The 26767-nt window shown below is 44.9% G+C and overlaps 1 protein-coding gene across 2 annotated transcripts in view; it reads right to left on the bottom strand.

Moving 5' to 3' along the window:
- The window catches only part of CAPN15 (calpain 15), a 97425-nt gene that overhangs the window by 57781 nt on the left and 12877 nt on the right, over positions 1 to 26767 (bottom strand). The window contains exon 1 of one of the 2 annotated variants that reach the window (XM_066609409.1): positions 4912 to 4986. The exons of the other annotated variant lie outside the window; for it this stretch is intronic. The gene's annotated coding sequence lies outside the window, so the exon portion shown is untranslated. Of the gene's footprint in view, positions 1 to 4911; positions 4987 to 26767 lie in introns of those variants that run through there. 2 annotated transcript variants of the gene reach the window in all.

Below are 26767 nucleotides of genomic sequence, written 5' to 3'. Positions count from 1 at the left end.
ACAAGCTCAGAGGCCTAATAAAAAGGCGTAGGGTGCAACAATGAGAACCACACAACTCACAGAGGAGGAGGCCAAGAAGGCTGGGCTGTGTCTTCAGATACCAGGACAGCGCATACTACCTCTTCGTACTCACTTCCCAAGGATGCTCAGAACAATGGCCAGCTCCTCCAGCACCACTTAAATCCACAACCTAACACAATCAGTGCTGCAGAAATGGGAAACCTATTGCGGCCATGGCACTTGCACTCCCATAACATGCTGCACATGGCCCCTTTGCACAGTGCTGTAGCACAGAGCTAGAATCCTGCAGAGGGGACACTGGAGAAAGGAAGCAGCCCTATTTCCAGGATACTTGAAACCAAAAGCAAAAGCAAGCTATACAAACTCCACAGTGCCTCTATGACCGCACGAGCCTTATGAGCTGTGTGGCATAGTGAAGGAAAGACTGAGGAATTTGCTTGTCTCTGGACTGGGGTGGAATTCAGAGTGGATCCAGGTAGGACCACTTCACCTAACTAGGATTAACCTCAGGTCTCTATAGCTCACCAGGGGAGTCTCTCCAAGTGGCTGTTTGCCACTTGTTGCCTCCCTTGTATCTTGTTTTAAGATGTACAATTCTTTTGGGACACGGAACCACCTTTTTATTCCTTTATGGAAACTGCTTGGTGAACTGTTTTTGTTGAAAAGTAATATTATTGTGACAGAGGGTGAAGGAAGAAGGCTGCCTTGCCGTTGTCTCCCCATTTGGCATGTCAAAAGCAGCAGAGCTGCTCGGCACAACCTGGGTACATATTATGTCAAACTCGATTCATATCATCCTCCATCCCCCACGCCCGGCCAATTCCTTGCAGGGAGACACAGAAGCCATTTGCCAATTACAGCTCATCCCAAGGGATTTGCAAAATCCCCACTGTGCATGCTGGCCTTTCCGTTGGCTCTGCACAGATGCAGACAGGTTCACTCAAGTATTCCAAAGTTTGGGGGCAAATGAACTGGATAGGCTCACCAGTGGCACTTTATGACTTGGAGCACAGACCCGACTACAAGAAATTTTGAAACAAATGGATTAAAAGTCAAATGAGTGTGCAGTACCATTTTAATTCAGAGAACACAATGATACAAGCAAAGCACCTACACAGAAACCAAATATTCTGAGATGTTCAAGACGAACCTGAACTAAACAGGCTCCAAAAGCTCTGGGTAGCACTGAAAAACATGCACATGTATTCCTTCCTCCCAATACAGCCCGTCCTCTTTTAGTACACCAAGTGATATTTAAATTGGAAAAGTGGGGTACAGGGGAGGGGGAAAGAGATGAACTCTTGCAGCTTTCATTTACTAAAACAGAAAGGTAGGGATTTGAAGACTAGACGGCTAACAACACTAAGCTCAGAAGACAACAGAAACCCAAATGCCTTGTGTTTTTCAATCCCAGCGATTTATTTTCCCCCCATCTTTCCCCCCATCATGGAGAATTTTTCCAAAGGCTAATGAGTTTTTCTACTTCGGGGTATAATCAGTTTCATAATAGGATGACAACAAAAGCATGGCCTCTGGTTCATTAAGAAAGATATTCCATGTAACTTAAAACCTGGAAAAAAGACTTGTTCTATTATATAAAATACTGTATTTATCCACAAAACCACCCACACACCCATAAAACACACACCCCCCCCCCAGACTCTCTATCAGGTCTGAGAAAAGGCAACATCCTAGAAACTATAGGATAACACAGTTAATCCTGCCTTGGTTTCTGAAGTACTGCCTTCCAGCCAGTCAAAATTCAGGGGTGGAACCATGCTATCTGGGAGTTAAGGGGCAGGGGGAGTGTCTTGGACCAGGGCTTCCAACAGCCAGGCCCAGACACCTTATACCTTGTGACAAGAGGACATCATTTGGGCAGAAGGAGATATTGATCTCAGCTGCACTGCTGTGCCAATCAGATGATTGTTAGAGAGCTTTAGCAGGCAGCCAGACCAAGTGATTTAGAGAAAACAACAGGGCTTGCCTAGCTCTATAATATGGTTGCCTTAGTCCTGGTTCCTTGGTTTCAGCAATTCCTAGCAACAAGCAGCCACAGAGACTGCCACGACTTGCCTCCCTTCTCCCCAACCAGGTTGACACCTTCAGGAACCTGATTATCCTTGTTTACTGAGCTGGACGTCAACTTTTGCTTCACCCAACTCTGGCCTCTGAGATCCCTTTCAAGTTTGCACCAGAACCAATCCCTCTACTAGTCTCCAAAAACAGGTTGAAGTCTAACAATGAGTGATGGAGGGATGGTTAGATGCCCCCCAAGTCTGTTGGCTGTGGAGCAGGCTGCATCTGGGAATCTCTTACTCCCTTTTCATGAGATAAGGTCACTGATTATACATTGACAAAGACTGCAGAGGGAAACTGATAAAGCAAGATAAAGCATCTGGTGTGCTCCCTGGGGCATTTGGTGGGCCGCTGTGAGATACAGGAAGCTGGACTAGATGGGCCTATGGCCTGATCCAGTGGGGCTGTTCTTATGTTCTTATGTTTAAGAAAGCCCTATGAAATAAGAGAGCATTAAGTGGTGGAACATGGTGGCTTAATTTTTCAAGGTACACTTCAGCCCCACTTACAACGCACAGTTTAGAAATCACCAACTCATGCCAACAGAAGACAATAGAGGTTGTATTTCCTATCTACTATATTTTGTGCACATGGCAGCATCAAACACAACTCACAAAACATAAGCAGCATTTTGCACCTTTCTTCACCATGAGGACACCCCTACCCTGCCACAGATAACCAGGAACATGGCCCCTGTGCAAAAATAACATGGCTCACAGGAACCAAATATTGTAAACCAGCATCCAGACGAGCACTACAACCACCCAATATGGGCATGCTCTCTGCTCAAGAAAAGAGTTTCGCTCTGCTTCCACACAAGCAAGTCATTGTTTCCTGAGTGAACTACTTTTTTTTTTGCCAATAAAGTGGGCCTTCGTATCCACAGGGGTTTGGTTCTGAGACCCCCATGTGAATGCTGAAATCCGTGGCTGATCCAGTTGCATTGCTGAGAGAATGGCACAACTTGGGTAAATCTGTGCAACTTGAGTGCTGCCACCAGAGAGAGCTGTGAAATGGCAAGAGGCTACAGCAGAGTAGGTGGAAAAATATTTTCTAATACATTTTTAATCCGCGGGTGATTAAATCAATGGATGTGGGCCCATGAATACCGGGGCCCACTGAATGTACAATTTCTCCAAAGGCCACATATTCAAGACAGACGACAAGCTTCCACTCAAGTAGGTTACCAGAGCACTTAGAAGAAAAGGCAGGATAACAAATGTGACACACAAAACGACTGCCATGTAGGAAGCTGCTTTGCACCTTGGTCCATTTAGCTCAGTATCAGACAATGACTGGCAGTAGCTCGCCTTCTCTGCCCAACCTGGAGATGCCAGGGATTAAAGGGGACCCTTCTGTATGCAAACCAGGTCCTCTTCCAGTGAGCTACATCCCTCCCAAATGTTCTATTTGGCTAAATTAAAAAGGGAACTGGCTGAACACCAAGGCCCTCCTAGGCTTTGGCCACATTTGGAACAAACACTATGAGTTCAACGACACAACACGCCGAACAGCAGGGATTATACCACATCCATGCAAATGCCGTCACAATAAGCATGCAAATTAGCTATTGCCCTCTGGTTTGCGATCGGTTTTGAGTGCTGTTTGTGTGCTAACACAAGACAAACTTCTCCAGTGTCTAACAGCGCCTGTGTTATCCTAGCCCAAGGCAAAATGGAAGATACCGTCCCTCCCATATCAGACTTCGCCTGGAAACCTCAGCACACCAGTGGTCTACTGAACAACTTGGAAAAAGAATGATGAGACACGCCTTTTTTCGGACTGGTGGAAGATTAACTCTGGAATGATAAAGGAAAAGGCCATTCTACTTCTAGCTGCGGACTGGTTGCACAGTAGGGGGCAAGCTCCCTATTGGGCAGGACTCCTTGCAAAACTCCATTCAGAAGCCAGGTTCACAAAAGCAGGTCCCATACATGCCAAACCCATTCTAAGTTCTGTTTATTCTGTCATTAAACTGAAAAGGTATTTACACACTTTGATAAGGACACAGATTAAAAGTCTGCACCATACACTTGAAAAGCAATCGGAAAGAGTCCTCATGCATGGATTAAAAAGATTCCACTGATTATTTATTTGAACTGTATGTACAAAGGGGAGGGGAGTAAATTTTTCCTTCTACTTCCTGGTGAGCCTCACACTTTCCCACATTTTCAATGTGTCTTCAGCTGCTCTTAAGAAACAAACAAACAAACCTCCAGTTTGGCAATTTGAACTGTTTTTCCCCTCTCATCATTTTCCTTTCTGCAGTTCAACATTAATTTCCTCTATTATAAAAGAAAAAACTTTCATGGGAAAGGTTAAACATATGGATTGCACTGAGATTACCAGGCTGTCCATCTGAATAGCTTTGCTATCAACTTTTTAGATCATCAACCTTTTCTTAAAACAACCTCATGTTTGATGCAAATCAGTCAGTAGGGGACCTCAAGGTCATCTAGTCCAGCTCCTGCTAGAAGCTGGAAAACAATGAGAAGTGTCCGAAAGAGTCCATTAACATCTTGATAGCAAAACTCCAGGAGGGCATTTCGGTGCAATAACGTAGCAATGGAAAAGAAAAATCCAAACCAAGAAGAGCAAACCATGAAAGCAAGCGAGCACAGAGCAGAAGAATGAGTGAAAGGTTGCACAGAGATGTGGCCAACTCTACTCACAGCCAACTCTACTCTACTCAGACAATGTGGCACAGCAGAGTGTGGGTTTTGCATGGAAGCCTGGACTCAAATCTCTGCTCAGTCACATGGCGATCATTCAGTGACCTGGGGCCAATCACCACCTCTCAGTAAACACTACCTTGTAGTGTTGTCCTAAGAATAAAATGGAGTGACATTCCAACCACCTCCTGCTGCTGGATGTGTAGATTGGTCCTCAGCCTTTGCTGTTCACAAGCCACTCTTTAGAGGGATTGCTGCTTCCTGTGGGTTGAGGGTGGTGGCTCTTCTTCCCCATCACAGGTTTCACATGCTCTGACGAAAAGGAAATTGTGGTGGACAAAGGAACACGCGAGGGATAGAACCGAGAATCAGCTAGGGTTATATGAAACTCCCTGAGACTGTGTGAAACTTCTTTTGGGTACTATCAACTTCCTGGTCATGTGATTTAAAAGCCACCCATGTTGCCACCACTGAAATCTGTCAGGAAATTCAAAGGCCAAGATGACAAACAGCAAAAACCCAGTGGTTTATTTGTCACAAGAACTTCCCCAACCTCCGCAAGCAACAAATTCCTCAGGACTCGCAGCAACAGGCAAGAAAAAGAGCACAACACACACACACACACACACACACAGAACAAACGTTTTCCAAGCCAAGGCAGCTCAGGGAAAGAAGCAAGGCTGCTGTTTTTAAAACCGGCAGTGGTCCCCACACAGACTGACAAAGGTGTACTGTAGTTCGACAAGCAGAAAAGCAAGCATTAATCAGAGGCTCCAAGATTCTTGGTGCACAACACAGCAGCTTTCAAGGTGCCCCCCCCACCCCAGCAGCACATCCTGAGACGCTTTCGACATACCTCTCAACCTGCAAGAGACTAAATGCGGGACACCAGCCCCCTAAATTGGGGAAGGCAAACCTTAGCTGCCCGGAAAAGTGATGGGGTGAAACAAAGGTATATACTTATCAATCAGCTGTTCGTAGGTTCCACAAGTTAAGAACATCAGAGCAAACTCTAAGAAAATTGCTCTGTGGGCTTATTTTTGGTAACCATCGCTCCTCCAAAACCTTGTGCCAATGAGGCAACATCTACAGCTCCCAGGAGCACACAGACACATTCTGGACCTGCTCATTCCAGCCTGAAGCCGAAACCTGTCAGCCAGGGCCAAAGGGTAGGTATACCCAAACCTGAAGTGGTACGCTCCCCAGCTCTCTGAAATCGAGGGCTGAAGCTGTAGGCTTGAGACAGGAACAAAAAACGGAGCCAGATGCTCACAGGAACCCACCTCTGCTGATCACACAAGGTAGGAAGGCTATAAACAGGAAGATCACTTGATCAAAAAGTGAATACACTGCCCTGGAGAAGAGCTTTTACTGTGCTCAGAGTTTTTTTAAAAAACACATTTAATACTACTATGCCGAAGTAAAGATATTAAAAATATTAAAGTTTTGTATCAGCTGAAAAATAATACAACTGAGACCATTTGTTCAGCTGTCCTTTGCTTCACTTAAACCAAAGAATTTTTTTCCAAAGATGGCCAGGAAGGACTGTGGCAATTATTCTTTTTTTTTTTTAAATCTTCTCCAGCCAGAATCTAGGTGGACTTGGTGCAGCAGACCAGTGGTTTCATCCCTACTCAGTACTTGGAGTGGCTGGTTTATGGTTTGGATCGGGTTTGTTTTATATTTAATTTTTTTTTAATGATTTTAATTATATTTGTGTACTTTCAAAATGCTGTAAGCCACCTTGGGGGCCTCTTAGGAGACAGTAAGGCAGGAAACAACTTTGTAAGCGGCTTAAAATTACTACGAACAGCGAAAATAGGCCTTGTTGTGGGTCGTGGCTAAAACAAAAAGAGAAATTAAAACTAAGCCGATAGCGCTAACAGGTCTGACCAATTGAGAGGCTTCAGACTGCCTGCCAAGTGCCAGGGTTAATCTTGTACACCCTTCTGTGCACAAAACGATTACAACACACAGCCCAAAGTAGCTTTCCGGGCTGGGTCTCATTCTCGGTTCAAGCCTCAGAACTTCTGACTATCCTCAGTTTGCAATACTATAACGTTGCTTTTAAAACAGATGAGGCCATGAATCAGAAGTGGGCCCTAAGGAACAATATGCAGAAATAATAAGGAACAAAACAGCAATATGGTAGAAGGTGCTAAAACCCCTGCTTGGGAAAAATGCACACCAACATTTGCTGCTGGTGCTGAGAAAATTTAAATGCCCGTTGACATCCAGCCACAGGATGCACGTAAATGATTTTCAGCCACTATGCTGCGGCACATTGAGGTGCCGCAAACGGTCCGCAGGCATGCCACTGGGAGTTTGGGGGAGGGTCATTTATTAGTAGGACCACTGGGAGCCCCCCCCCCCCCGCTGGCAGTGTGATGCACCTTGGCAACTGCCAACAAACTGATGGGTGCTTTGACAACTTTAGTGTGTGCCATGTGTGCCATGAGATGAAAAGAACTGAAAATGACTAACTTAAATGTTTGGATGGAAACTCCTAAAAAGGTTTTAGGCAGAGTGGACCTAAACACAGACAGCTGTTTTGTTTTCGTGATCCTCATTGCGAGTGTGACTAGACCCCACAAGGACGACTGCAGACAATTCAGCCCCCAGTCCTAAGCTTAGGTCAGAGCTGAGAGGTATGAGGTCAAGCTCCTTCCCCTGCTGTCTTACCTTCGTGCCCGGTGATCCACCTGCTGATGCTGACGTGTTATAAGGGCACTTTCCCAAACAGGGCCACTGTGGCTACTCCTATACCAACTTGCAGCCAGGTGCCCTGGGTAGGTTGGGCCAGTGAAACCATGGTCCGATTCCGTCTCAGCGGCCAGCGACGAGGCTGAGCTGCCCATGGCTCCCCCCAACCCTGGCTGGGCTGAGATTTATCCTAGGTTAGGTCCAAGCCAGCGGATGAGCAGTCGGCCAGGAAAGGGGGAGGAGCTGCGACATGGATTGGCGTAAAAGTTCCCAACACTGAAGAAAAAGGAGGCTGGTGCTGATTGAAAAAAGAAAAGAAAAGAAAAAAGAACAAGAGGAAAGGGGGAAAAAAGAGAAAAAGAAATAAGGTATGATTTCAAACAATGAAGTGACATTTCTAAGACAGACAGATGGGGCCTGAGATTATATCAGCACGGTACATTTCACTTAAGAAGACAGCCTGCTCCAACTTAAGCATGACCAAAAATGTTGACTTGGTTGCTTAATGCAAGGACACTCAGATCAACCTCCACTTCAGCAGCTCTCTCTGTGAAGGTTAACATGTAGGAGGAAGCTGATGCAGTTGTTTTGCAGAACGGAAGAAGCATGGACACGACTTGCAGAAGGAAAGCAGCTGGGGCAGAGAGAGGTATACAGTCCCCCACCTTGAAACTCCCTTCCCTAAGGAGTAGGGGAAAGTAGCTGGGGGTCCCGGCAGAGGCAGCACACCCAACCTCCTTGCCCCACTGCTCTCCCTCTACCAAGCCGACCTTTGCATCTGGTGTCATTTGGCTGCAGCAGCCAATGTTCAAACACCTGGTTTGACACAGTCTGTGCAAGAGCGCAAGCCCACACACATAAACGTTTCAAGGAACTACCACATGGTTCCCAGTTGCTAGACTCACACTTGGGTGAGTCAAGTGCAGCACTGGGGATTAGACAGTAAGGAAGGAAAATTCTCCGTATCTGGGAGTTCTATCGCAGGGGAAAAGATCTAGGGAACAATTAGTACATGTACACAAAAAGAAATGAGAAGCAAAATTACATACAGTTGTCAAGCTTATTCCATTACCCACAAGGATACAGAGAAAGAAAAGAAGCGTAAAAAAGAGACATTCAAGAAACAGTTACTTAATGCAATAAGAGGGATTTGAATAGATTTGAAGTGGAGAGCAATCTCCAAACACTTCAACCACATAACCATGCCAAGTGGCCAATGCCACAATGGCTGGCATTAAATGGACTTCATTTTTTTAAAAAAGATTTTAAAAGTGTACTCAGTGGCCCATGATGCAGGACGAATGGCAACAAGTTCTTCCCCTCCTGGCACAGACACCACTGGGCAGGCAGAAAAGCAGGCTTGTCTCATTTGAAGAGCCAGCAGAGGGAGCTCATTGACTAGTGTGGACTTGGTAAATGTAGCCTCAAAATTGGAGCCTTGTAGTCCAAAAACCTGTGCGTGGGATAATTGTCATGGATTCTCCAGGTGAAAGCAGAGGGACATCCTGCACAAACCATGGTGTGTCCAGTCAGCACCATGTCAGGTATCCAAATTATGGTTTGGAGTCTAAAACTACAGTTGGCACAAACCACAGTTTAGTGCTATGTCTAAACCTGTTCTAATAGTTATAAACAAATGGATCTATACACTAAGGAGGCACATCACACACACAAATCCCCTTGCTTTTTAAAACAAGAAGGGCACTGAGCGCTTGCTGGTAACATCACAGCAGTTATTATGAAGCCTCAATCAAACAAATCACCACAAATAGTCTCAAAATACATGGCTGGGAGGGGCACAATTTGATTTCGGATTCAGCCAAGAGCAGACTTTGACCTGCTCTCAGTCCCACCTCATCCTGAAATGGCACTTCTTGCTGATTTAGCTATTGGGCTATATAATCAAGCTTCAGGTTTGTCAAGAACCAAGATGTTTTTCCTCCTGACTGTCAAAAGAAAGCAGGCTACAGAACAGCCATTTTCAACACTGTGCCATGGCACAGTGGTGTGCCACAGATGGTCTGCAGGTGTGCCACAGGAGTTTGGGGAGGGTCATTTATTAGTAGGGCCATTGGGGGATTTGAGCTCCCTACCAGGAGCATGGTGTGCCATGTCGATACAGGTTGAGCCTCATTATTCGCGTGGGTTCTGTTCCAAGCACTCATTTGGATGGCAAAAAATGCACTATAGCAAATCAATTTTAAAAATAAAATTTCTTTGCTCCGGTAATTTAAAAACAGCCTTGCTGACCTTTGTGATGTAAGATAAGAATCATTAAGACAATCCATCAATCAGTCATCCTCCAGCCCCTACCTTCACCAATGCAAAGTGATCACCTTTCTTTCATGTGCTCAGGGGGAAGGGAGGGGTCACCTGGAGAGAGAAGGATTGATGGACTGTCAACCAGCTGCTCTCTCTCTCTCTCTCTCTCTCTCTCATTAACGAGGCTATTGTTAAAGGACTGTTCAATTTTTTTAACTGATTTTAAAGGGATGAATTTTTTCCCTTCCCCAGGAATCAGCACATTCCTTCTCATTTGCGGAGGCCATTTGTGTTGAGTCAAATACGTGTATAAAAAATCAGTGTATAAATAGGCTGGACCTGTCTTCAAAATACTGATGCAATTCTGGCGCCTTGTCAGTGTGCCATGAGATGAAAAAGGTTGAAAATTGCTGCTATAGAAACACAACATTTACCAAACCAAACAAGAGCCCAATGTCCAAAGCCTTTCTGAGCACAGAGTGGCACTGCCATATGAAAAACAGTTCCCACAAACTCATTTGAGACACTTTCACAGTTCTTGCAACGTTCTGCCCAAACTGAAAAGACAAAGCAATTCACTTTTCTTGCTAAGGGGGGGGGGGAGGCAAAGCATGTCCAGTTGGCTCAATGAGACACAAGTTGCAAACCAGGCTAGCAACTAGCAAAATACGCAGCCACTGACTTCTCTCTTTCAAAGAGTGAGCCAGAATCCATCACAAGTGCACCAAGGGAGAGAGAGAAAAGAGAAAGCTCACTTTGACACTGCTCAGAAAAAATCTGGGTGCAGCAAGAGATGATCTATAAATAGGTGCAGGATAACCCAGCTAAGCTTCAAGTCTCAAATACTGTCCAGCAATACAGGGCTACTTTCCAGACCACATGACCTGCAAATTCTGATTGGTTCAAGAAAAAAACCAAGCACATTATGCTCAGAATCTCCTAGCTCAGAAGGCATCTCGGGAATCACGTCGTTCAGGGAGTTCCCAAAATTTTGTCATAGCAAGCCTTGGAGTCTGGGAAAAAAGCACTGAAGTGTCCCTAAAAATAACAGGGCTGAGGAATTAAGAATGTTTGGGGCAAAACTTGCTTGTGAACAAGCACAAGGTTGTTCTCTCTCTCTCTCTCTCTCTCTCTCTCTCTCGCTTACTCACTCACTCACTCACTCACGCACTCACTCACTCACAATGGGAAGCAGAGGCGGTTTGCAAAGAGGTTAAGGTCCACTTTGGCTTTGTCAGGTCCAAGATGGAAAGAAACCTCCATGTCTCTCAAATATCACCAAAGTGTTGACATTTATATGCTGCCCTTCCTTCAAGGAGCTCAGGGCAGCAGACATGGGAATTACTCCACATTTTCCATGTAACAATCTAGTAAGGGGGGTTAGGCTAAGTGCGTTTCTGATGGGCCCAATGTGGACCCAAAGAGTTTCAAGGCCAAGCAGGGATTTGAAATCAAGTCTCTCAGTTTTACTGTGGTTCCCTCCCTGTTATGGGAAACATGGCTTTGCTCAGTCAAGGCACAAACCAAGGGCCCTCTCACACATTGGCAAATCAAGACCTGCCCCTGAATATCCCTGGGTCCCTTTGGGGAGAAGAGCGGGATACAAATAAAGTCTATTATTATATATTATTATTATTCTCATGACAGGAAGCCAGGGGTTGGTGTGTATAAAAACATACATCTTTAGCGTACACCTAACAAGTGCAATTTATGAAGCAACCCCAAGAGCTATGACTCCCCCTCTCAAACACTCATAATTTCCCAGCAAAGTAAACCTCAACTTTTAGACGTCACTGGTCTAACTCAACCCTCCATTAAAGGTAACCTTTGCCAGGCCTTAATAACAGTGATTGTTCTTTTCCTTCCAAGTAAATGAATGCTAACTTTTGTTCACCATTATATTTTAGGCTCCCTTTTAGAGTCTCAAAGTGGCACTTCTATTGAGATTGCACCCAGTAAATGCATTAACGCTTAAGAGCCAGGCTTCCACAATTCTGCTTGCCATGGCAATTGTACACACAAACCTTACACTACCACCCAATGATGGTGCTGGAGAGAGAGTGATCTCACCCTTTCGCCAACCCCCTGGATTTGGAGAATGCCTGAGGCTGAGTTTTGGTGTTGCCCTGAGGTGTCCTGAAAGTGCAACACCAAAACAAACCTTCAGCCCACCCTCTTGGAACTGGAGAGAAAGTGCTTTCTCAGCCAACCCTCTTGGAACTGGAAAGGGGGGGGGGTTTTACCTTCACTCTCCATTTGCTGGGCACTCTGATATCCTGGCAATCACAGAGTCAAAGAAGCCCTAGCCTTCCCCTCATGAGAACGTGAGCAGGGTCCCAACCACCATAGGGCAACCAAGGGCAACCAAAATCGATGGAACCCTGTTTGCAATGCTTTAACACATGAAGAATGCTGGAAAGCAGTAGCTACAGTTGGTTGCCATCAATAACAATTTTTTTTTAAGTTCAACAAGTGATTAGAAGGAAAAACAAGATCACAAAGCCCAGATGTGAGAACTTGCATGATCCAGTGTTGAACATGGAGGAAAAAACTAGCTCTCAAGGCCACAGCAGGCTGGTGAAGGCCTCATGCAAACTGCCTTTGAACCCTCCCCTTCAGATATCAATTCTCATCACCAGGTTTCATTATAGTTAATGCTTATCTTGCAATCACTGTTAACCATGAAGAACACTAGCTAGGGTTCAAACTTAAATAGGACTTTTAGTTGGTTAAAAATCTCACAGACATCAAACTTTGATCAAGTTAACCATTGTTAACATCAGGTTTAACACAGCCCTTAACCATGGTAAGAAGGAACATGTGATCTTGCAGCCCAGTTGTTTGACCATGGTTAAGGGACAAGCCACATTAGGTCTGCACCCACTTACACACTCTCAGTCCCCATTCCTCATCTATAAAACCGCTGACAATAGTCACATAAACAGTCTATAAAACCATTGACAACTGCTATTTGGATATAATAAATATGTAGATGGGTAGGAACTGTGGAACTTTCTGCATACCAGCACAATAATAAGGGGTGCACCCATCATTTCCAAAGTATCTACCTGGAAACACAAACGTAGGGATGTGTTTATCCAGGTGATGCTTTAATCACAACCCAGCAACTGCCAAAAGGAAACCAACAGGTAAAGTTGTACAAGCTCTGAGTAATTATATGCCTGTCTCGCTGCAGTTTGTGTGTTGATTTATTATATGCATGGGATGAAAAACGCCCAAACAGTGTTGAGCATAATTCAAAGTCTTGGGTTCAGTGACTTGTGAAGTGCACGCGGAGCAGAAGGAAGGCCCCCACACAAAGATTTAGAGCAGCAAAATGAGATTTTCTAGATATCCGACAATAAATAACGGGAATCGCAAAAAAAAAAAAGATAACACACACATACCTGGATAAATTTTTTGCATTCAGAGGGTAGCATTAATCCCTCCCATATATATAAATAAATCACTGCTTGAGTTAATCTAATTTGGAAGACCCAACATTGCAGTGATAACAATAGGAAAAGACAAATGGGGGATTTAACTAATAGAAACAAATAGTTAAGCACCTATTTTGCTTCCTTTTGTGGTTTTAATGCATAATTACTACATTTCAAGTGTTACAGTTAATTACGCCTGCAAGAGCATTTCTAGAACAAATAAACTGATCTATTATGAAGCAATTTAAGTCCTTCCATTCTCTAAGCCATTCCCCCCCTCCTTCCCCTGCACAAGCACGCACAGTAGACAAGGAAAAAGGAGGCAGTAATCCAGTCCCACCCAGGGGTCTTTTCTTCCTTCCTAGACCCAAAAGAGCAACACACTTGATCCCTACCGCTCAAGTCTCCTCTTCAAAACACGGCGGTGGCAGCAGCAACCATCCATTTGGTCCCCTGGAATGCATGCAGCTTTGCTCGGGAATCAAAGCAAGAAGGAAACAACCATGAAGCTGGCCTTATTCTCCCCAGCTCAGCATCAGCTTAGGGTCACCTGTGGGATAAATACACTGCAGAGTCTCTTTCTCCCAAAGTTGCTGAGATGAGATGTTCCCCCAAGTAGAGAGACGAGAGTGCATGACAAGGAGGGGTGGGGCATCTCATTGGTCTGAGCTGGCCCGGCCCAGCACCATAAGCCAATCAGCTAGCCTTGCCAGGCTCCTCCAGGGCACTAGTGACACCAAAGCAATGAGCTGGCAACTAGTACAGAACAGCTGAAGCTTCTCTTTTAAAGAGAGGTACTCTTTAAAGAGGATAGTGTCAACTGAGAGCCAAGACGGTGTAGGAGTTTTGGAAGTTGGACTTAAACCTGGATGATCCAGGTTCAAATCCCCACTCAGCCATGAAGCTTCCTGGGTGACCTTTGGCCAGTCACTACCTCTCAGCCTCACCCACCTCACAGGGTTGCTGTGAGAACAAAAGGAGGGGAGGAACCATGTAAATCACCCTAAGCTCCTTGGAGGTATAAAAATACCTGTAAATACTTTTCACTCCTCCCATCAAACACCCAATTCTCTGGTGCTCTCATCTTACAAGGAGAACAGTCCACACATCCATCCCACATACCCACTCTAGGGAACAGTTTCTATTTGGATGAGACCGCAACACAAGGTCTCAGTTCTTGGATGTATTTACAATCCCAGGACCAATTCCTGAAATTATGTTAAGGAAATACTGCAGTATTTAGAAACAGTCACAGACTGGGCCTTTCCTTCACCACTGAGCAGCTACTGTTACCCTCTCTCCTAAATTTCAGAACTTCCAGAGCAGAAAGCATGGCTCCCAGAGTTGCTGGGGGTCAAGTGTCTCTCTTGGGCACGACACCTGTCATGAGGCTGACTGATAAGCTTTTTATCAGTCAATGCTTCTGAGCAATGTTCGGGGAAGGGGGTGCATAGGGAGCCGCTACAGCAGTCAAGTCTCAAGATGGCATGACATTTACTAAGTTTCAGCCTGAAGGGAAAGGCTGCAGTCTTATTAGCAGAAGGAAAGAAGTGTCCCAAGAGATTTGCCATTGCTATTCATGTTCCCAGAACATTCAGGTTAAACTAATAAATAAGGAATATACCTTATATGGGGCTGCCTATACCAGCTGTTAATGAGCAGTGTCTTAAATTACTTTTAAGAAACATTGTTTTAACACCAAACAGAAAGTTTTCACTAGAAATAATATTCTGAGGAAAACAACAGGCACAAGATAGGGTTGTTGGCATCCTTCCGTCTCGGAAGACTATGGTATCGCGCTCTGAATGGTGGTTCTGGAATAGAGTGTCCTTTCCAGTGCGTGGAGCCTGGGTAAAGTAGATATGGATGATAGACTGTTACCCATGCAGCAAATCCCCCCTCTCCATATCGCTGAAATGGTCCAATGGAAAGGCAGAAGCCAGTATGGTTCGTTCCAGCGGCATCGTAGGAGTTGCCAGAACGTGACTATGTTCAGCCAGGAACTGCCTCAGGGAGTCCGGCTCTGGATTTTGCCTCAAGGTTGACTCCTGAAGCCTTTTCCATAACTGGATGTAGCCACAAGGCAGTGGAGATTTGAGATCAGAGTTTTCCTTCTCTCAGATGAGCTGCCTTCCCAGGCTGATGAGTCCCATCTACCCGGTGGCTGTTTAGTCGCCTCTTACGACGAGTACAGCCAAACGGAGGGCCTATTCTTATCCCCAGCCCCCAGGGGAAACATAGGGTGTCCAATCACATAAATCAAGAACTTCTGCATTAGCATTATGCTACTCGGTTGGAGAATATGCCAGCTCTGTTTGAAGGGGACATCCACTCAGATTGAGTGTTGGAAGAGTTAGAACAGACAAAAGAAAATATTTCTTTACCCAGCAGGTAATTAATCTGTGGAACTCCTTGCCACAGGATGCAGTGATGGCATCTGGCCTAGATGCCTTCAAAGGGGGATTGGGAGGATTGGTGGAAGAAAAGTCCATCACAGGTTACAAGCTTGTGATGAGTACGTGCAACCTCCAGGTTTTAGAAGTAGGTTACCTTGGAATGTCAGGCATAAAGAAGTGACAACAGGATGCAGGTTATCTTGTTGTCTTGTATGCTCCTTTAGGCAGCTGGTGGGCCACTGTGAGATACAGGAAGCTGGACTAGATGGGCCTTTTCCATCTGCTCCCATATGAAGTGGCAAACCACTTGGTACCCTCCCCCCCAAATGGCTTTCAGGCAACAGGTGAAAACAATTGTTTGTCCAGGGAAGGTAATGGGTTCTAACTTGGTCGGAAGACTCATGTTGCTGTTCTTAGCCTGCTTGTATTAGATGATGACCTGTTTTTATTTTATAGTTTTACTTTAAGCGTGTTGGTTTAGTTAAGCTGTAGGCTGCTTTGAGTATCATGTTAAAAGGCAAGGTATAACTTCTGTTTTTGAACAGTCACTGCAATAAGACTGTCCAGACCAGGGGTCCTGAAACCTTCAGCTACCACAGCCAATCACTCGGTCTTGCTCTTATGGCAGGCTGGAGGGAGTCAATAACAGAAAAAAATAACTTGTGCATTTTGTACACAACTCTTAAGATTTACAGCTGCGATGCAAGGACATCTGGAAGAGGGATCTGAAGACCTTAGGAGTGGACCTCAACAGGTGGGAAACCCTGGCCTCTGAGCAGCCCGCTTGGAGGCAGGCTGTGCAGTATGGCCTTTCCCAGTTTGAAGAGACACTTGGCCAACAGTCTGAGGCAAAGAGGCAAAGAAGGAAGGCCCACAGCCAGGGAGACAGACCAGGGACAGACTGCACTTGCTCCCGGTGTGGAAGGGATTGTCACTCCCGAATGGGCCTTTTCAGCCACACTAGACGCTGTGCCAGAACCACCATCCAGAGCGCGATACCATAGTCTTCCGAGACGGAAGGATGCCAACAACTTAAGAATTTTTACAATGGGACAAAAAATTTTGGCAAAACAGTTGCAGCTGCAAGGTTGCTTGTTGCCCCTTTCTCTCTCTCAGTAAGAGTGTCCCACCCCAGCAGTCACTTCATCCAGGAGGAGGAAAGTGCATGAGGGTGGATGGGAGGAAGAAAGGCGGGCATGTAATTGTAGCACCTCTACATCAATGGGCAGGTCAAAAGGTGCTGGTGGGCTACGATGTGGCCCACAGGCCATAGTCTGAGAACCCCAGTCCAGACGGCAGCCTAAGAGACCAAAAAAGGCAATTAACTGGAAGATCCTGAATGCACACACAATTGTAGATGCTGCACTTGCCAGTTTCTGGTAGCACTTCAGCATTGTCTGAGGATCTGAGCACTATATTGTCTCAGACTCTGAAAGAAAAATCCTTATGACTGTGAGCTCTACATTATCACCACTTGTGCTTTACAAACACTCAGGAAAAATGAAATCAAGTTCAATGCAGACAGAAATCACAGTGACTACAAAAGAGAAAAACAACCTACTCTTCAAGTATGCTTCTTATTCATAAGCCGGATCAGCACCAAGGTCGGTTGGAAGTTAAGCACAGAGAAGGTGAATGGAGATACCTGGGACACAAAAGCGAAAGTTCTCCAAGCATCCACTCAGCAACTGCAGGTTAACCGATGAGAATGATCCAAGCAGTAGCAGTCGGGCACTGCTTCAAATGTGGGCTTCTGTCAGACTGGATACAAAGCACTTGCAAGCTTAAAATCATTCACAAGTGTACCAGAGGGGTGAACTACCACAGAAAAGGAATGAGGCTGCAAAAGCCCTCATCTCCACTGAGTGACTGCTCAAATGCACCAGTGGCCAAGAAAGTCTTCTTTGCTACATCACAACAACATATGGTACATCAAAGGATTCTGGAAATCACTGCAATCTAGTTGTCATTCCACAAGGAACCAAAATCACAATGCAATAGTTTGCATGTCTATTCAGAAGGAAGTCCCACTGACTTACTGTTTAAGATTGCAGCCCTAGTTCTTTCCACTTTCACCCACGCAGAGGTGCCAAAGACCAAGTTCTTACCAGGTAATAACCTACCCAGGACAAAGATATAGTGATTGGCTCCTTAATTTATCCACAGCATTTAATACATCGTTGTATAAGATGACATCTAGCAAGAGGTGTTTGAAAACAGTGTAATTTTACTCACAAGCAAGCCCAATGTGTTCAATAAGATGTAGGCTGTAATCCTATCTTGCTCACTGGAAACAAACATCTCTACATAGAGCCAAACACACAAGAAATGCCCAATTTAGAAAGCCATCAATTTTAACCTTTAAAATGTATCTTAAAATCCAAGAGTTGCTACTTAAAAACAGGAAAGTCTTTACCTTTCAGTGAAGCACCAGAGCAAAGGGGACTGATGAGCCACCCACCAGTGCATCCCACTAGGGAGACTGCTCTACCCCAGTGCTTCTCAACCTTTTTACCACTTGGTTCACTTTGTTGGCTGAAGCAGCCACTTTGCATCCCAGAAAGCCTTGCAGCTTCCAGATAGCACCCTACAGTGTCTTGCGGCTTCAGGGCAGCCCCCCAGAGTGTCTTGTGGCACCACAGCTGGTGCTGGCCCGAATCCCACCAAAAATCAGGTCGCAACCTACTTGTGAGTCACAACCCACAGTTTAAGAATCACTGTCCTACTCCATACAGAGACAGAATATGGAGCCAAGCATCATCTCCAGATTTGGAGGTGAAGAAGAGCATATGGAAACATTCCCTAGGACAGCCCCATGGTTGCCATGATCATGAAGTCTTGAGTAGTAATAGCCTCCAAAAACTAACAGTGGAGGAGGGGAGCTCACCACTGTTCCTCTTTATGTTGCGTATCTGAATCAACTTGCAATAAAACAGAAAATGAAAGCCTAATTAACGTCTATAGAAGAGCAGTTGACATGGTCATTTTTCTTCAAAGCAAAAACTAATTTCAAAGCCCGTTTTTGCCACCGATTCATAAGCAGGGAGTCCATTTTATCCGATTTAGCACCAAGATCCAGCAAGCCGACAGCGATTAAAGAGGAGCCAGTGTACATAATTTCTAAAACAAAAAAAAAGCAAATACTGTAGAAGTCTGCACTCTATTAAGCCAATTAACATTATTTCAATGAGGTGCAACAGGCCTGTTCATATTTTCCAGTTTATTAGCCAATTGTGTAAGGATTTTCAGAGTGTGGCATGAACAAAAGCGTGTGTGGGCTGGTGTAGCTTGCCTCATTAGCAACACAGCAACAATTTACACAGCTCCCCCCACATAAACAGAATAAAACCAACCACGGCCAGGCTAGACAGCCTCTGAAAACATTTAGCAACATTTGCCCATGTCCCGTAACATACAGCTTTATCTGCCTGGTCTGCAGAGATGACAGCTAAGCATCAGTTTTACAATCCAATGCTTTAAGTTGTAGAAAGTTTTCAGTTGTAAGATGCAACAGCTTGAGGGAAATTCCTCCAGAAGGGGTCCATCAGAAGACATCACCTACCAGAAACTGTACGCTGCCCCCAGATATCAAGCAGACCACCACTCCCCTTACACAATGCTGCTGTCTGTGGCAATCTCAGTATTCCCTCTTGCCTGTATAACTCACCCAAGTTCACACAATGGGGACAGGAAATGTAAAGTCAATTGATTTCTCACACCAGTCCATGATTAAGGAAACTTAATTACGGTTTGATGTCATCTCTGAACTGACAAAACACTGCAACCTTCTCTGCCTGCCTTTGGAAAGGCTCCCACACCACAGCAAAGCAAGTACCATGCAGATAAAACAGAGAAGCAGACAACCACAAAACCATGGTTTTCCACTACCTGTGGAAACCCAAACCATGGTTTGGGGTCCAACCCTATGGCTGTGTCATACCATGATTTGCATTGTCTGGATTCACCTGCAGAAAGGAGCTTTTTGTGGCTGTTGTTGGCTTTCCACTAATTCTTACAGAAGCATTTTTAAGGATGAACTGTTGTGGTCTCAGAAAGGCAGGACTTCACCTGGAACTCTTCATATACTACTCAAGAGTACATAATGCTGTCCCCCCCCCCCCCGGTGAATTCACAATGAAACATCCCAAGGTGCACCCTCACTCTGTCTCCCTACTTTCATCACTTCCTCGATTCCCCACTCATGAGCCATGCTGACAGGCATCCTCTTGGGTCTGGTGGTGTCTTGCCCACATGGTGGAGTACATTCTAACTGAGCTTCTGTTAATTTTAAAATAACCTTCGTACACTCTAGAGCAGGGCTGCCAAACTTGTTTCATATAGTGGGCCAAATATTTTCATGGTGCTTGCTCCGAGGGTCAAAAGTGACATCATTAAGCAGGAAGTGAAGTCATTAAGCAGATGCTGGCCAGAAATGAGCACTTTCTCCCCACATAGAAATTCATTATCTGCAAATGACAGAAGAAAAAAATGTGCAAATCTTAATCATATTATCAAGATATGGGAGAGCCAATTATAATGTGGGCTGCCCTTTCAGCAGTGCCACTTCTGCAGCTCAGCAGCTGAGAGGTGGTCTGTGAAATGCCACCTCAGCAAATGCAGTGCTGCTGCTGAAAGGGTGGCCTGCAGGATAACTGGGCTCTCCCAGCACCTCGACTGCATCATCTTCTCTCTTGTTCTGCCCCTTACCCCTTAGCATTCCTTGCCTTCTGAGGCCTCCTTCCATGTGGTCTTCCCAGAGCTTCAGCAGAAGTGGCATTGCTGAAAGGATGGTGCTGGGAGAGCCCAATTATCATAAGGTCCAGACAAAAAGCTTCCGGAGCCACAGCCAGCCCACAGACCTTACAAACAGCAAGACACCCTTGTTCTAGCTCAAACCTTTAGCACAAGGACCCACTTTTTAGAATGAGAATCTGTCAGGGCCCACCAGAAGTGATGTCATGGCCAGAAGTGACATTATCAAGCAGGAAATTTTTTAACAATACTAGGCTGCAATCCTACCCACACTTACCCAGGAATAAGTCCCATTGACCATCATTGTTAAAAACATGCACAGTAGCCTGTTAAAAGTACTGATGTGTAACAGTTCCCCAAATGCAGTCACATACCAGGGTAGCATCAAGTCCAATATATTAAAAATAAAATATTGAATGGGGACCCACCTGAAATTGGTTTGCAACCCACCTAGTGGGTCCCGACCCACTGTTTCAGAAACACTGCTCTAGAAAGATGCAACCCTTTTGACTTTTCCTTCCAGCTTCCTTTCTGCCAGTTTCATTTTTGAAATGTCCCTTCTTTTGAACCCTCCTTGGTTGTTCAGGTGTCATGGTCAGGCTTTATTAAAAATGTGTGCAGGTGATTCTTTGGAGGTGAATGGGGGGGAAGTATTTAGAGTTACACACTGTGAGAGAAAAGCTTGTGTGAGTCACTTTAACGTCAGCCCCCCCATAAAGCGAACAGTGCACCCTCCAGACAACTCCTTAAGAGCACTTATAGATGTGAACCACACTTCCTCTCCTCTTGGACAGAAACACTTTCCAGGAGCACTGCAGAGCACTGCTACTTGCGCCGGCTTAGGTCCACCAATACAGAGCAAACATTGAGCTTTTTTAGCTCACTTATTCCTGTTTTTTACCAAATTTCAGGCCGGCCGCCCTAACGCAGACAAACACACTCAGTTTCTTGATGCAGCTCAGTCTTGGCGCATTGGAGCACCCACCATTCTCCTCGCCTGCTACAGCTGGGTGCCAATTGGATATGCTGTAGCCCTCCCCATCTGAAGCTGTGCCAGTCTGTTCAGAGCAGCACTGTTGTTATTGCACATTCACAGCCAAGAGATAAACATGACTAAGCGCCAGGCACAGTCTTCCCTACGATATCTCCTATGCCAGGTGCCTGTGATTCAGCATGCAAGAATGGCTTCTGGAGCTCAATGCTGCAGGAGCAGCCAGGGCTGAAACACAAGGCAGAGACCAATTGACAATGCGACCCCACTATCAGGACCTCTGACTTCTAATCTAACCTTACAATGTTAAGGGATATATCTGACTTAACTTTTTTACCTTCAGTCTGGCAGAAGCAAGCAGGGCCATAAAACAAGTAAGAATACCCTGCCTCAGTCACCGTGACTTGCAATTTGTGCCACTTTGGTTGATAAGCAGTTGGCATGCTGCAGTTGGTTTGCTAAAGGGACTTGGATTGTGTCGCTGCAGGCAAGCATAAAGCAGAAGGCTAAACTAGAACCTTCTTCCCAACATGGCCATTTTCCATGTGCAGGCAATTACAAAGCCCACCAGGTGACCTCAGTTTGGCCATTATTTCTGAACCAGCCTACTTTACAGGGGTGTTGTGAGGACAAGATACAAAACTCTTTGCTCCTTAGAGAAAGGGTGTGATTGCAAGTACTTAACCAGGATGCCACGTAGCATGAGTCACTGATAAACTGGTTACCCTTTAAGGCTGTACAAGACTTGTGACTTGCAGCAACAGACCAACACACCTACCACTCTCTAAAGTTAATCTTCCAAGTAGTTTCTGAAGTAGCATTAAATATCAGCTTGCCAAATTCAGGACTTTAAATATGTCCCTCCCTCTCCCCCACCCAAAAAAAAACAACCACCCTTCAAAAATCCAGCAGAATCTCTATAATTGAGAATACCTGAAAAACATTTCAGAACTGGACAAAAATAAAATTTTTCACAAGCAAACTGGACTTGCTTATCCACCACTTTCTCCCCATATGTCTCAACTCCATTAGGTTATCAGTATCTGAAATACTAAGGAGTTGATCAGCACCAGGTAAAATTTCAAGGTGTGGCTCTAAAGCCAGCACAGAGAAGAAACCAAAACTGCCATCTCCAGCTACTGGCACCACTAAGCATGGACTGTGCCCCTCCCCACAAACAGTGACCACAGAAACTTAGAGTATCTTGTGAAGAGGATAAGGCACATCCCTCTACCTTGAAATCCAATTGCAATGATCCCCCTTTTTTAATGTAAGCTACACTAGAAGTCTTGCTGGAAGACAGGGTACAAATGGTTTAAGTATAACAAAGGATGCCTACCTTAATAAACAGCTGACAAAGAGATAAGATATAAGTCAATGTGGTGACATAAGGTGTGGCTTAGAATAAGGAAGCAGTGGATGCTGAAAATTCAGGTTTAAGAAGTCAGTTTCATTAACTTAAAAGGAAACAGCGTGAGGCACCAACTAGATCAACAGGCAGCCTGAACAGGAAGGAACAGGCAGCTCATTCACAACAGTAGCCAGTTGACAGAGAAGCAGCAAGTTTAAGCTGGGGGGGCGGGGGTCAAAATAGATTTGGCAGCGAGCGCACACATTTGCAGTGCCTGGTTCCAACCATAGCTCTCCCTGCCCTCAGAACCTCAGCAAACTCAACCATTTCTCAGAAACAATCCAAAATATTGCTACATGGAGTGTGTACTGCTCCCTCTTTGGCTTCCAACTATTTTGCTCCTTTCATCTATTATGGCTCACCCCATGCCGTGGACAACCTACGCATTTACATAAGTTTAATTTGCATTTTACAGGCTTTTGCCTTGGGGAGAGTTTTCACTTGAAATAGGTGGCTGGAAAAAGACTAAAATGGAAAAAATAAAGTACATAAAAGACAGTAGGCTATACCTTTCCAAAGGAATGCTGAACTCTCCAGAAACCAGAAAATGAGATCGCTTACAACACACATATATCTATACCCAGAAACAGACCCAGCATCTCCTGTCTCCATTAATTCTGTCACTGCAAGTGACTGCATAGTACAAACCTCACAGGGACAGGCACTATTCTTCCTCAGCATCTTCAATCAACTAGTCTCTGGAAACCTCTCGAAACTATGAAGCAGGGCGCAACATGCATTGCCTGTTAGCAATGAGGATGCCAAGATTCAGGCAAACCACACTGCCCATCAAAATTTTTCCAAATCTTTCAACGTTCTTAAGAGGCACACGTACTTTACTATGACCTCAGTAACCTTATTAAGTAGGGCATTTATATTCCCATTTTACACGCATGGAAATGAGGCTGCTAGACTGAGTATTTACCCTGGCTTTCAGAAGACTATTTATTGACCAACCCTGATTCACAACTACCTTTTATGTCTACAAGTAGCATTTTACACTAGATGGTACTCGGTTTAACAAGGAGTTACAGAAGGTAGTTAATATGACAAAGAAGTCTTCCTTCTGCTCCAGGGTTTTCAATATTATTTGTCATTTCCCTGCTCAAATCATTTGCTGTGTCCTAATTTTCTACCCGCTGTCCTAGATTTGAGAGGGCTGGTGTCTCTGAGATGGCCTCAGGCTGGCAAAAGAGGTAGCATGAACATTACAGGGACGAAGGCAACATTTTCATTAGAAACAACTATGCACATACAGAATGGGAGGGGCAACAGAGGACAGTCCCCGGCCCTCCTCCATTGCACTAGCACACTGTTGCTAAGAGAACAGTTCCCACTGAAATTGTGTACATACGATTGTGAACATACTATGTTTCTGTCAAGCACAGAAAAAGAGCAAAGCAATTCCCGGCACTACAGGCAGACTATGACAGAGAAGATACAGCACTTCGTTGAGAATCAAAACAAACAGAACTAAGGGCAGCTGGGCAACTAAGTCTAAGCAAGTCTCCCAAATCCGCACAGAACATTTGCAACAATGGTTTATTGGCACCCTTCCTTCTAGGGTGGCCATCATATTCACAACCACCGTTGACATTATTATTTCAATGGTCACCAGTACAGGGTGAAGCTCTGGATCCATGAGCCAAAACACATGGTCCAATTTGCCCACCCAACTTAGAGCACAGACATTTTAGATGCTTCTCATTCTGTTCGACAGCAACACTTAGTCAAGTAAAGTGCAGCAAGTGCAAGCTTTCGGTTATCACAGATTCACTGCGGCTGCCATTAGCAGGAGGAATGGCAGAATGATTAAATAGCCTGGACTTGCACTAGTTTAGGAAGACTGGTTTGGAGGCAGCTGAATAACAGACACTCGAATCTCTTTTCTTGAGCAAACAAACTTAAAACATGCGCTGGCACCACCCAACACCATTTTCCTCTATGTGGGGCATTTAGATGCTGAATCACCCCCCTTTCACCTTTGTAGCCACATCATTCACTGACGAAGGCCAACACTGGGAGCTGGCTCCTCCCTCCCTCCCTCTCTCTCTCTCTCTACCTTAGGCTATAATAAGGTTGATGACCTGGCCTGCCCAAAACCAATATTTGAGGAACTCCTCTGAGAGCTCTCAGGCAGGTAGACAAATATGCATAAAAGCCATCAGTACACAAATCAAGTTGACCAAGATGGGGCAATTACTCTAATAGGATCACCAAACACCCGGGGTCACGGCAATGCCCTGCCGCACACCACAGTAGTTATAACAACTGTTGTGTCCAGTCTGTAAAATCCTCCCAGCCAGAGTCAGCATATCAACCAACATTCCCCAGCAACCGCCTGGCCAGCTATGTTCTGCACTAGCTGAAGTTTCTGAACCGTCTTCAGAGGCAGCCCCACATAGAGCGCATTACTGTAATCTAATCTAGATGTCACTAGGGCATGGGTCACCCTGGCTATGTCTGAGCGACCCGGGTATGGTCACAACTGGTTAATCAGCCAAAGTCGAACAAAGGCTATCCTAACCACAGCCAACACCTGGGAATCCAGTAGCAACTACTGATCCAGGAGAACCCCTCCCCGCCCAAGCTGCAGACCTGCTCCTTCAGAGGAAGTGCAACACAACCTTTCCTCATAAGGAAGGTACTCCAGTCCCATGATAATTTTGGTTGCCTTCTTCTGCATGCTTTCCAGCTCTTCAAAATCTTTTTGGAGATGTGGTGACCAGACCTTTCCAAAGAACTGCAGCCACCATAGGTTTGAAATGACGGTATTATAACATTAGCTGCTTTACTTTCAGCACCTCTCTTAATCTGTAGCATGAGATTTGCCTTTTCTACAGGTGCCAGGCATTGGGCCAACATTCTCATGGAATAAAAATTCATTCTTATTATGACCCCAAGATCTCTTTCCTTGTTAGTCTGCAACAACTAAGACCCCATCTGTATATATGTGAAATTACTTATACGTGTTAAGAGAGTCGTGAAAGGTAGCTGTAGAGACAGACACAGTCAATAAGAGTTAAGTAGTACAATGAACTTCTTTTGTCAACCTAAGTTACTTTCCAACAAGTTGCAACATGTAAGCTACATGCAGAAGGGCCAAGGCAATCTGTGATCACACAGCAGAGACTAGATGACAACATCAATGCTGGGTGTGCACAGCAGAGAGAGCAAACAAGTCCATGATAACTTCTTCTTTGAGAAGAAAGGAAGATACTAATAGCAGAGGAACCAGCCAGTCCCCACGTGGCTTTAGAGAGTAAAAGCAGGAATGGTCAATGGGTGTCCTTGTCCTGTTGTTCAAGGCCTCCAGGCCAGGCCAGATTGCAGTACCTTGGAGAGCTCCAAGCAAGTCACTCTGACCAAGCCAGAGAAGAAGTGAGGTCTTAAATATCCACCAGCCTAGATTACGCCATCCCATGCTCTATCTTCCTGCCACAGAAGAGGGTCGTAAAGGAGCAGCTCTCAGGCCTGAAGCCTAAAACTCCATCACTCCACTGATTTTCTTCTGGCCAGTGCTCATGTACAAGTTTACAGGAGCACAAGATTCTGGATATGTTAGGAGCTAGTTCCTTCAAGGGCCTCTAGCTCAGTGGATTCACTTAGTTTCAAGCTCCCCAGTTCTGGGGTACAGACAAGCTCAGGTCCAGGCTCCAGTGTGGTGTTAAGGACTAGGACTTGGCCCAGGGTTGATCATTCTATGTAATATAACTAGAGGTGGGTTTTTTGTTTGTTTTGGTTTTTTTGCTGGGTTTTTTTTTGTTAAAAACACACACCACATGATGTGTTTAAAATATCCAAATAAAAACACAAAACACATCATTTTGCTGTTTAAGATATTTTTCAGAAATTAAAATAGATTACTTTTCCAGTTAGAAATAATACTGTGGCTGCATCTGCTGATACTGTATCACCTACCTAGTACATGTTTCAAGTGTTAAAAATTATGAAAAATGAGAATAAAAACATGTAGCACTGCTTTCTGCCTTTTCCATTTTTTTAAATCAAGAAATCTATGAAAAAATAAAACCATTTTC

Source organism: Tiliqua scincoides, chromosome 13 (genome assembly GCF_035046505.1).
Source record: "Tiliqua scincoides isolate rTilSci1 chromosome 13, rTilSci1.hap2, whole genome shotgun sequence".
Lineage (NCBI taxonomy): Eukaryota > Metazoa > Chordata > Lepidosauria > Squamata > Scincidae > Tiliqua > Tiliqua scincoides.
Note: the sequence above shows the minus strand (reverse complement) of the source record. Positions and strands in the feature narration are given on the sequence as shown.